The 12,904-nt window shown below is 39.9% G+C and overlaps 1 long non-coding RNA gene across 1 annotated transcript in view; it reads left to right on the top strand.

Moving 5' to 3' along the window:
* Positions 1 to 9,871, top strand: part of LOC308650568 — a 761,651-nt gene extending 751,780 nt beyond the window's left edge. The window contains exons 2-3 of the long non-coding RNA XR_014022346.1: positions 7,221 to 7,252; positions 9,788 to 9,871. This is a non-coding gene — a long non-coding RNA (uncharacterized lncRNA). The remainder of the gene's footprint in view (positions 1 to 7,220; positions 7,253 to 9,787) is intronic.
* The last annotated feature ends 3,033 nt before the right edge of the window (positions 9,872 to 12,904 follow it).

The raw sequence follows: 12,904 nt of genomic DNA, 5'->3' as shown, positions 1-12,904 counted from the left end.
CAGGCCTTGATTTAGTATTCCTCCTGCCTCAGCCTCCCAAGTTTCTGGGATTACAGGTGTGCACTTCTGCCATAGTCTGGCTGGGCTAAAAAACCGGGAGGGGTGACAAGCAACTTGAAGGTTGAAGCGGGAACTACTTTATTGTGAGTGAACTCAGCAGGAACTGAGAGAGAACTCAAAGTAGCGGGCACCCAAGATAGCAGGAACCGCTTTATTGCGGGACAGCAGAGGTATATATACCCAACTGATTACACACATCTTGACTCAATTAACATCATCTAGATACAGCAGTCAGCCAATAAGGAATCCTCAACATCTTAATGGCTCGCTGGCATTGCTTCACAAACCACTCCTCCTGGCAAGCTGCCAGGCACCATCTTGACTTGTTTTGCATCCCCAATACACTTCGCACCTTGCTATCAGTTCTGCTACTTGTGACAAACATACGTAGTCACATTCTTGATATCACAACCAAGATACAGTTCCCTAAGTAAAACAGTTCGCTTGTTGGGCTGGGGCTGTAGCTTAGTAGTGGTAGAGAGCCTGCCTAACATGCATAAGCTCCTGAGTTTAATGTGCCAGCACTGAAAGAAAATATTCCCCCATGATTCCCCATAGTCCACCCCTGTCTCTCTACCTCCAGCAGTTTTCTAACTCTTTTCATCAATGCCATATGAATGGAATCATGTACTATGAAACCTTTTGAAACTGGTTTCTTTTCTTTAGTATAAAGTATTTAATTTTCATTCATGTTTTTGTGTATATCACAGATTTGTTTCATCTTATTGCTCAGAAGGATTTTGCAGTTTGGATATAACATGCTTTGCTTATCCATTTGACTGCTAAGGGACATGTGAATTGTTCCAGTTCAAGTTGACTACAAATAAAACAGCTATAAACATTGATATATAGAGGGTTTTGTATGAATATAAATTTCTATTTCCCATGGGATAACTGGAAAAGAAATACTGGACTATATCAGTTTTCTAGCTTTATTAGAAACTGCCAAACTGATTCCAAATTTGTTGCTCCATTATATATCTTCACTAACCATATGTAAAGAGAGTTCTAGAAATTTAAATTTCTAGAAACTTGAAATTGCTGGCAATTTCCTTTTTGTTTTCTAAGTATATATTGGTATTCCATTGTGATTTTAATTTTATATATTGGTATTCCATTGTGATTTTAATTTTATTTTCTTAAAAATCATTAAGATTGAACATATTTTGATATATATCTGTCCCACCTGTATGTCATCTTCATTCAAAAGTTTTCCCAGTTTTACTGAATTTTCATTAAATTCTGGAAGTTCTTTACATACCCTGGCTTTATGTCCTTTATGAGACCCATGATATATATTGTACTACTCTGTGGTTTGACTTTTAATCATTTCTTTCCAAGACTAGAAATAAAGTCTAATTTATAAAAATCTATTCATGTTTTTATGGGTCATAAGGATCTCTTTTTGAACAATAATTTTACAATTTTTTGGAAATAAATTTATTAAGAAACATCTCAGAAGAATGGGAGAAAGCACAGAGGAGCAGGGCAGGGGAAGGGTCCCATGGAGAAGAGTCTCTGATGTCTTCTGCAGGTGGGGACAGAGGAGACTCCTGATGTCCAGGTGGATGCAGAAGTGCTCTCAGCTAGAAGCCATGCAGAGGAACCTGTGGTGGTTGGCACACCTTGCTGCTGGGGCTGTTCAGAGTCCACATGACCAATGTCCAAGCAAGGTGTCAGGATCCACAGAGCACAGGGTCCTCTGGCTGTGTAGTGGTTTGTCTGTGTCAGCTGTCCCCTTCATTGGAGCCAGACTGTTTAGGAATCTGGCACATTTCTTCCCTCTTACATTGGAGCCACCTTACTGTTGACACCTGGTATGCATCAGCACAGTTGTCTGACACAGGTAGCAATCCTCCTACTTACCTACTAGTTTCCAGAGCTTTCTGCTGGCATGAAGTTGCCCAGGATCAAGCTGGAAGGCTAAACCAGGTGTGGGGGTCCTTGAAGGTGGGAAGTGGAAATGAATGGGAGGCTGGCTGGCTCTCCTGATGCCTTTCTGCCCTGTTTGGCCTCCTCAGTTAGAGGAGGCTCACAGGGCAAGGGGAAGGTGCAAAGAGCAGGCTCACTGGGGCTCCACTTTGGGAAGTCAGGAGAATGGAAAAGATCCATGGGATGTGGTCAAGGCTTAACCCTCAGAGGCACATGTTTCCCCTGGAACATGTGGCCTGCCAACTGGCTTTTCTGGTGCTCAAGGATGAGGTAGGTAGCCATGGCTGCATCGAACTTTCTCTTGGCCAGGGACACCAGGTCTTGTATAGATCATAACCCATATCAAACATGATAGCCAATACTTTGGGTTCTGGGTGTTTGGGGAGTGCCTCACTATAATCATGGGGTAGATACTGCTCACCCTGAATCATCCATGGGTGCTAAAAGATCTGCTTGGCTGTGGGACACTTTCTGGGGTTCAGGGTCGGCATTTGGTGGACATGCCTTTGTGCTGCCAGAGAAACATGGGGAAGGTCACAGTACATTTTAAGTCAGTCTGTCTCAGCATCTCCTTGGAGGTGGGCCCCATAAATGGGTGTCTCTCTGCCAACATAAAATACAGAATGACACCCAGGCTCCAGATGTCTACTGGGGGACCCTCATACAGTTGCCTCAGGATAATTTTGGGAGCAAAGTGTGGGATAGTGCCCCAGAACTCCTTCAATTTCTGCCCAGACATGACACAGGTGCTGAGGCCAAAGTCTTTGAGTTTGACCTGGCCTCTGGCATCCAGCATTATGTTCTCTGGCCTCAGGTCTCAGTGCATGATGCCCTTGTCTTGGCAGTAGGCCACAGCACACACTACCTGATGTAAAGTCTGCAGGCCTCTTCCCCCTGCCTATCATCATGCAGGATGTGGTCTGATATCTGGCCCCCACCTGCGTGCTCCATCACCATGTAGATATTTCTGTGGCTGTCAAGGACCTGAAATAACAATCACATTGGGATACTCCAGGCTCCTAAACACATCCAGTTTGGAGATGACCGGGAGGTTCTGCCCTATCTTTGGCAAGACTTCCACTGCTACTTCTACCCCAGTGAGACAATGGTGGGCTAGTTTGATCTGGCCAAACCCGCCACGCCCAATGCCCCTCAGGACCTCATTTGGTACCTCAAGACTTGTCTTCTTTTAAGAGCTGGGTTCCTGCCACACTATTCTCACTACTCTGGCTATATATCCTAATTAGGAACACCAACTAAGGATGTTAGAAAAAACACAACAGACTAAAAAATCAAAATCAAAAAAGCAAAAACAAGACAAAACAACAAATAAATCAAAGAACCAATATCCAAAGGCCACCACCACCACCACCACCACCACTGACTGCCAACCACCAACCACCAACCACCAATCACCAAGCACGTTAATTATCTAGGAGTGTGACAGGTCTCCACCAAGAGATTCCTGTACTTATGGACAAAAACTCACCCGTAGCCACTCTTATATACCTGCTCTTTGATGCTTGCTCACAATGGCTCCTTGTGACATGAGAGCAAGTAATCGCCCAGTCTTGCCTGGCCATAACCCACAGTGGTCATCTCCCTTTTGCACCTCCAGAGCTTCTTCCACTTTCAGAATAGGAATAAAGAAGTACTCCAGTTATTTTATTTTATTTTATTTTATTTTTGCTTTAGTGGGTTATGGAGACAGATATTTTCTAGTTTAGAAATTAATGTTTATTCAGAACTTCAATGTACTTTTCACTTTCAGTATAAATATCTGTAATAACTTTTGGCTTGGAAAGACCACAACATATGTGCACTCAAGGTATTCAATTCCTTTTTCTTCCAACTTTCAATAATGGTGTCAAAAGGATAATAGCACTTAACTCCCATGGTGATACTATAACAAAATTCTCTGTTCCCTAAGATACCATAGAGCACAGTATTAATAACTGTGGGAGTGAGAGGGAGGATAAGTTCATTATTTCCCTATAACTTATACAAGATGCGTATATGTTACATTGTGACACCAATAACTGAAGGGGATGGGTACATATGTATTAAAACAGCATTTTCTGCTACTGAAGCTATGTTACTATAATTTCATACCAGAGTTGTTTTTCCATCTCAACTTAAAAGGAATGCTCAGAGCATTGCACAGAAATACCTGTAGGACATACTTAAAATGAAAGGGATAGAAATTCAAATATTTCACATAAAAAAGTAATTATATAGGAGAGAAGGTAATCACTAATGCAAACAAGACACAGTGAATCAGGAGCTTGTCCTGCTCTCCTTGTACCGACACAAGGCCCACTGAATGAGCAGCCCACCCTCCCTTCCTTATAAGGGCAAAACTGCTACTGAGTCAGCAGCCCCCCCCCCCGCCCCACGCTCCTTATAAGGTGACAAGTCACTCTGAACCAGCTGCCTGCCCTCCTCTCCTTATAAGGATGCAAGTCATGCTGAAACAACAGTTTGCCCTGTTCCATTATGACCCCATTTGAGGTAATTATATCATAATATTGCCATTTCTGAAAAAAAGTTCTTATTCCAAGGTGCAGGATTAGAACCTACATAAATGATCTTGAAAGATACAATTTAAAACATAGCATGCTCTATTCTCATTTTTCTAAGAGTTTTTGTCCCTAGGTGTTGAATTTTTTCATATAATATTTCTTCATCAATCCATACAATCATCTGACTTCCTAGGCTTATCAACAAAGTACATATCTTTAGTGGGTATGGTCTTGCAAATTCCTGATGCCAAGTGACCCAATAACTTTTCACTTGGTCCACCTTTTAAATATTCTACTGGCCAACATCACCACATTGGGGACCAAGCTGCCAGTAGATGAACCCTTTGGAAGGGGGAAACACCATTTCCTTATTAAACTATGTCTTCAGGGTCTGTCATAATTTATAATCCATTTGATACTTGATATTGAAAATTTATCTATTCTTCCCTTCAATATTATTACAAATTTGTGAATTTTATTAATCATTTCAAACAAGCAGCTCTTTCTCTCACTGATTTCTTTCATTGTCTGTATTTTCAATATAACTAATCTCTGCTATGATCTTTATTAATTTTTTCTTTGCTTTATTTTAATGTATTTGCTCCTCAACCACCCTTCCTCAACACTCAAGATTTCCCACATGGTAAAAATGATTATTAAATTGTGAGTACTCCTTATTTCTAATGTGTTTTTAATGATATCAATTTCCAAGTACTGCTTTGGCTATATTCTATAAAATTTTTAATGTTGTTTTTCACTAGGTTCAGTGTCTATTTCATTTCGCTTTTGGACTTAACCTAAGAACGGCCTTAGCCTAAGTAACTCCATTTTAAAATAAAACTGCAGCCCCCACCAGGCGACCTAAGGAGCCATCAAGCATAGCCTGATAAAATAAGTCACTTTCCACAACCCTGATAAAACTCAGAGTAAAGTCACTGTCATTTGCCTTTGCCCTGGTAAGGTCAGAGGTGAGGGATCAGTGTGGAAACCACCAGACCAAATGTCCTGACCCTAGAATGAAAGATCACTGAGAAATCCGGTAATGGCTGATAGGAATTGAAAGGGCGAGTAGAAGCCCCCAGATTTAGCATAAATGATGGAGCAAATGAATAGACATTCAGCCAGCTGACACTAGACATGCCAGAGAGCCTGATGAGGACCTGAACAGACATCCCAACTCTTCTCATTATCTGCCTGATCCTCTGCATCATCCTCACCTCTCTCAAATTCTACAGCCACATCTTGACCCTGATGAGAACAGGGACTTCTCCTTACAATCCTCTCCTCAGCCGGCCCTCAGCTCCGCCCCAGGAGAAGCCTCTATCAGTTCCTGACTTGATCATTGCGGTCTGAATGAGCATGCATCTGCTGGACCTAAGACTCGATCGAGACTTTAGATCTGGCACTTGAGTTTAGCATGCAGAGGGAATGTCTGTAATGAGTCTGTCATGATTAGGTGTGTTTGCAGTGCTTAGAATTAACTTAGAACTGTTTGCTTTGAATTGATTTTGTCTGTTGCAGTGCTCAACATTAAGGATTGTCATTTTTCTTAATTAAGAACCTATAGAGTGAAATTGCATTGAGTAATTTGAGTGAATAAAGCACTGAAAAGGGCATTAGCACATGGACATTCTTTATTTCTCCACTGGACTTATATGTCACACCCTTGCCCATTGCGACAGCTTTGAACTTTCTTGAACCATAGATTATTTAGAATTGTGCCTATTTCCCAAGGTTTTGGAGGTTTTCTTTTATCTTACTGTTTTCTAGTTTGAGTCCTTTGTGGTAAAAGAATACACTGAGTTTAATTTTGTTTCTTTTAAATTTGGCTCAAGACATGGGAAATGGTTATACTGTCTTTTTTACTTCTTTGCCTCAGTGGGTTATGGAGAGTGATATTCACTTGTTTAAAAATTAAAATTTATACACTAATTCAATGGGATTGTCATTTAAAGTCTGAAATTTTTTTTTATAACTTTGCACTTTGGAAAACCTCATCATATCTATACTTGAGGTATTCAATTCCTTTTTCTTCCAAATAATTGGTGTCCAAAAGGATTGGAGCACTTCACTCACATAGTAATTCTATACAAAAATGTTCTTTTCCCTAAGACATTGTAGAGAATATTCTTACCACTTATGGTGTAGAGAGGGAGGAAGGGTTTATCATAATTTCTTCTTATTTTTTATTCTGAAAGAATCTGTGTGGAATTCTTATTACCTGATCCCTGCTTGTTGGTAGAATTTGCCAGCAAAGCTATCTGGTTCTGGAAATTTCTTTTTGTTTGTTTGTTTGTTGTGCTACTGGGGATTGAACCTGGGGGTATTCTACCACTGAGCTACTCTCACAGCAATTTTTGCTTTTTATTTTGAGACAGGGTCTTCCTAAGTTGCCTAGGCTGGTCGTCTCAAACTTGTACTCAGCTTCTCCAGTCACTGACATTACAGCAATGTACCACCATGCCTGACTTGTGTGTTTCTTTATTAAAAAGGTTTTAACTACAAATTAAATTGTCTAAAAAAATATACAGAACTGTTCTTGTTATCTAATTCTTTTTGAATATGCTTTAGCAGTTGGTTTCTTTCAGATGATTTGTTCATTTTGTCTAACTTGTTGAATTTATGGTCATAGACTAGTTCAAAATTGTCCCTTATTATCCTTTCATAACCACTCTTTCATTCCTAATATTTGTTTTTTTTTTTCAGTACTGGGGACTGAACACAGGACCTTGAGCATGGTAAGGAAGTACAACACCACTGAGCTACATCTCCATCTCATTCCTGACATTTGTAATTTATGTCTTTCCTGTTTCATTTTTGTGGTCAATTTTATTGCTTTTTTCAATTAGTAGATTCTGATATTGTTGAATTTTCCCTCTCATTTTTTTTTTTTTTTGTTCTGGGCTTCATTGATTTCTGTTTTTATCTTTTCCCCCCTTCTTTATGTTTTTTTTTTTTTTTTTTTTTTTTTAATGCTGGCCTACTGGCATTGAATGATCTGTTTTTATTTATCAAATTCTTTATCCTTTTTTGTTCATATGTTTTTTTAAATAACGTCCACATAAATAAAATGTAGTGTCATTTAGTACATTTACAATGTTGTATGGTTATCAACTCTATCTAGTTCCAAGATATTTTCATCACCCCTACTAAAACCCTCATACCCATTAAGAAGTCATCTTCTATTATATCTCCCTATAACCCCTAGAAACCTCTATTCCACTGTCTGACTCCGTGTATTTACATCTTCTGGGGTTCAATATAAATGGAATCATAGATATCTAATATCATGTATCTGGCTTCTTTCACAGAGCACAATATTTTCAAGGTTCATTCATATGCAGCAGGTGTCACTACTGTAAATTTTTATGGTTAAGTAATATTCCATTGTATAGATATAACACATTTTATTTATACATTTGTCAACTGTTTTTACCTCTTTCCTACTGTGTATAGTGCTTGTTATGGTTTGTAAGGTGTTCCCTCAAAAGGTCATGCAGGACAATGCAGGAATGTTCAAAGGTGAAATGATCAGATTGTGAGTGCTATACCCTAATCAGTGGATTAATCCATTTGATGGATTAACAATTTGAATGGATTACTGGGTGGTAACCATAGGCAGATGGATCATGGCTGGAGGAGATCAATGGGGACATGCCCTTAAAGATTGTGTTTGTCCCTGGCTTATTGCTTTCTCTTTCTCTCTGCTTTCTGGCTCCTGTGAGCTGAGAAGCCTCCTTCTACCACACCATTCTACCATGATATTCTGTCTTACCAAAGCAATGAAATTTGGCCAACTATAGACTGAGAATTCTGAAAGTATGAGCCCCAAATAAACATTTTTCTCCTCTAAGTTGTTCTTGTCAGGTATTCTGGTTACAGCAAAGAAAAATTGACTAACACGTGCTGTATTGAACTTTGACCTGCAGACATCTATTTGAGTCCCTTTTGGTTATTCCTAAGAGCAGAATTGGGTCATATAGTAGTTCTACATTTAACTTTGGAGAACCATCCAACCAATTACCATAGCAGCTGCATCATTTTACATTTCTACCAGCAAAGTACAAATGTTCCATCTTTTTTTTCCATATCTTCACCAATACTTGCTATTTTCTGATTTTTTTTTAAATTATGGTCAACCTAGTAAATATGATGTTATATCTCATTGTGCTTTTGGTTTGCAGTCCCTAGTGACTAATATGTTTTGTATGTTTCCATGTAATGTTGATCATTTCTATGTCTTCTGTGGAGAAATGTCTATTCAATTTTTTTCCATTTTTAAATTAAATAGTTTGTCTCTTTGTTCTTCAGTTGCACAAGATGCTATCAGTTTCAATCCATTCAACATGTACATATAGAGATATATAATATAGATGTATATAGAGATATAGGTAGATGCAGATGTAGATACACATATTCTGGATACTTAGCCTTTATTAGATATATGATTTCCAAATATTTTATTCTGCCCTGTGTTACCTTTTTATTCTCTCAACTTTGTCAGTTGATGCATAAAAATATTTAATTTTGATAAAGTCTAATGTATCTTTTTTGTTACCTGTATTTTTAGTAATACAGCTAAAAAATCATCTATAATTTAAGAGTTTTATAGTTTTAGCTTTTATATTCATTTCTTTGATTCACTTTGAGTTAATTTTTGCATATGGTGAAATAAAGGGTTCAACTTCATTCTTTTGCATTTGGATACCCAGTGTACTTACTACCATTTGTTGAAAGAAACATTCATTTACCATTGAGTGATCTTGTCACCCTTGTGCATGATTTGACCATAGTAGTGAGGTTTTATTTTTTGACTCTCAATTTTATACTCTGTTGATTTATATATTTATTTTTATATCAATATTGCACTATTTTGATTTCTGTGGGTTTTTTAGTACTTTTTGAAATTGGGAACTATGACTCTTCCAGTGTTTTCTTGTTTTTCAAGATTATTCACCATCACTTAAAATTTCATATGAACTTGAAAATCAGCTTTTACATTTCAGCAAATAAATGACTGGTGAGATTTTGATAGGGATTGCATTGGATCTGTAGATCACTTTGGAAGTATTGCTGTCTTAATAATATTAAATCTTCCAATCCAGGAAAACAAAATGTCTTCATGAATTAAGATCTTAATTTCTTTCAGTCATGTTTTGTGCTTTTTCAGTGTATAAGTCTTGTACCACCTTAATTAAATTTATTCCAAGCATTTTATCCTTATTGATTTTATTACCAATAAAAATTACTTTCTTAATTTTGTTTTTGGGGAGGATTCAAGATGGAAGATTAGAGGAAGGCTGCATTCCTATTGGCTCCGGATTCAAACAGTGGGAGTACTATTTTTCAAGGAGGTGAGTGAAAGAGGTATTTCACTAAAATCCACTATTGGACAGTCATAGTGTCATACAGATTCAGGAATTTGGATACATTAAACAAAGAAGAAAGACTACATGGGAGCCAAGGCAGTTGTGGCAGGGATAGCAGTAGTGTGGCTGGTTCACCACAGAGGTAGGGAGAACACAGAGAAAAACACAACAGACAGATTCTGGGTGGAAAAAAATGAGATCAGAAATGCAGCTGGAACTGAACTGGAAAGTGCACTCTCTCAACTGGTGGTGGAAATCTGAGGCAAGAGCCATCTTGAGAGAGCCATAGCTATAGTTGTTGCCAGACCTGGGAGATCAGAGCAAACACTGCCACATTGTCCAGGCAAGCCTGTGCTGTGTGACCCAGGTACAAGTGAAACAGGTACAGAGATTATACCCAGGGGTACTCAAATCTGTAAAAGTGCAGGTGATCCCAAATCCTTTCTCCATTGAGAATGCTGATTCACATGACCAACTAAAGTTCCTAGGGAATCTGACCAGGTGGGTGCAAATACACTCAGGACTCAGGGCTTAAGCTTGGGAAGGGTGTGTTCATGGCAGTAGAGTATGGGGAGGATTATCTTCTCTGTCCCATGAGTGGAATTTTTGAGAGGCTTCTGAGATCCAGAGTTTTGACAGAGATCAGCAACTATGAGGCCCTAGGATGTTTATTCTAATCTCTCCAGAGCAGACACAACCCAACAAAACCCTTGAGGCCTGATTAGACCGAAGCTCCACTTACTGCACTCAGAACTCTGCAGTGGCCCCACACTGGGAATGCATCCATGTGGTCTGTGCAGACCAGGCTCTGACTTACAGTATGTTCCACTCCATCCCACCTCATACTGGTAAGCAAAGAAGCTGAGAATTATTTCAACCAGTTTTAGTCTTGGGCCATTCCAACAGGGAGCTCAGAGAGCATCATGGAAAGAGGAAGGGATTAACAACCCCCAGCCCTTGTTTTGCTCTCATTACATTGCTCAAAAAGAAACACAAAGAAAGATAGTCAGGCATTGACAGTGACCATTCATTCATTCTAGATGACTATTTTGTTTGCCTCAGTGGAAATTATTCCTTCATTTTTTTCATTAATAATCTTTTTTCTGTGTGTGTTTGTGTGTGTGTGTGTGTGTTATTGTTGTGTTGATTGGTTCGTGGATATATGTATTTGCCTCCTTTTTAAAAAAATTATTTATTTTTATGTGGTGCCAAGGATTGAACCCAGTGCTTCATATGTACTAAAACAAGCACTCTACCACTGAGCCACAACCCTAGCCCTTTGCCTCCTTTGTGTGTGTGTGTGTGTGTGTGTGTGTGTGTGTGTGTGTATTATTAGATGTAGTTATTTTTCCTTGCCTTGACTTTTGAGGACTCAGGTTAAGAATTTGTGTAGTTTTGTTTTGATTTGTATTGTTTACCTTTGTTTCTTTCTCTCTCCTCCTGTTAACAACTTTCTAAAAATAAATATATTTTGAAAGGCAAAATTGAACCTCTCAATCATAGATCAAAAATCAGCAACACGTCATAAATATCAAGCAACCACTATAACCAACTCCAAGAAAACAAGGCAAATGCTATTCAATTCCAGTTTCATGAATTGGGCTGCCCAGGGCTCTGAGCTTGAGGCCTGTTTTCTCTTTGTTAAAAGGGAAGATGAGAAAGTCTCAGAGAGGTGTTAGGGACAGACTAGCCTCCTACTTAGACTTTCCCTTTGAAATAGCCCAGGGAAAATCCACCAGCTTCCCCAATGGAGCCTGGTATTGAGTGTTCTCCTGAGGTCTGCAGCCCTCACACAAAGGGAGGCTCTGGGCCAGGATTCCCTGAGGGCCTCTCCTATTGAGGGTCTATTTTTATTTCCCCACCTTCCTCCTGATCCTGGACCTTACCCCATGCAGTTCCTGTTCCTGTGCTGGAGCTGAGGGAGAGTTACCTGACAGTCCACTATTGTAGCCAGGGCATGTCCCAGCCAAAGTTCACCTGGTTTACCTGAAGAGACCTCAAAAGGTGAGCAGATCCTGGACTCTTGAGGTACCACAACAGGCTAGAAGGACCCAGTGGAACTCATCTAGTCTGTTCTTTCTTCTTGCACATTGCTCCAAACTAGAGACACATCCTAGAAGCCCAATAATGTGATATACTGGGCAGAGGAACAGGAGTATGAGGTGATAACCATGCTGTGCCTGTGACATGTGGATCAGCTACTGTAAGTAGATTGCATGCAGCAGAGCCCATTGGGCCAGGATGTGCAGGAGGTGACTATGGTGCTGTGTAGTGAGTCCCCCCAGTTTACCCTGGCCTTGACCCTGCTATATTTGGGGACTGAGTCTATGCAATCCACAGCGAGCCAAGTCAGCATACCCATAGGTACACAGGAGCATTGTGAAATCCATCATAGTATGTTCCTGTGCACCATACACAATACATAATGGGCACATGTGTCCCAACACAAGTTTATAAACCATGGTTTTTGAGTAGCACTGTCTGCTTCTACATAAAGAATGGAAACTGTAAGTTGTAAATCCTGACCTTGAGCAGTATTGATCCCAGGACACAGGTGTAAACTCTCTGTGTGTAGATTTGTAAACTTTGTGCTGAAGAATGCCCAATCATCAGATACACAAATAAAGCTAGAGTGTATGTCTCCATGCATATATTTAAGCACACATGATGCTTATCTGTGTGCGCACAAGAGGTGGGCACTTTGGGGGCTGCTTCCTTAACTGTCAGCTGTCTCATCCTGGAAGGCAGTACCTGTTGGGGGATGGTCTTGTCACTGCCCAGGTCTGGTAGTGACACCTCACTGCCCCAAACCAGTAGGCATTGGTGGTGCCAGGGGAATGAGGAGTGTGGCCAAGATGCCCAGGAAGGGGAAGGCTGGCAAGGGGATGAGGTAAGTTCAGCCCTCCTGGGCACATTCCCCATGCTGGTGGCATCTCACAACCCCAGACCCTCAGAGCCTCCCCCAAAGAGGGGGAGTCACTTCTCACTATGGTACCAAAGATATAATCACCTAGGTTTACA

Source organism: Spermophilus citellus (genome assembly GCF_964194105.1).
Source record: "Spermophilus citellus genome assembly, chromosome: 1".
Lineage (NCBI taxonomy): Eukaryota > Metazoa > Chordata > Mammalia > Rodentia > Sciuridae > Spermophilus > Spermophilus citellus.
This window is presented reverse-complemented; position numbering and strand designations above follow the sequence as displayed.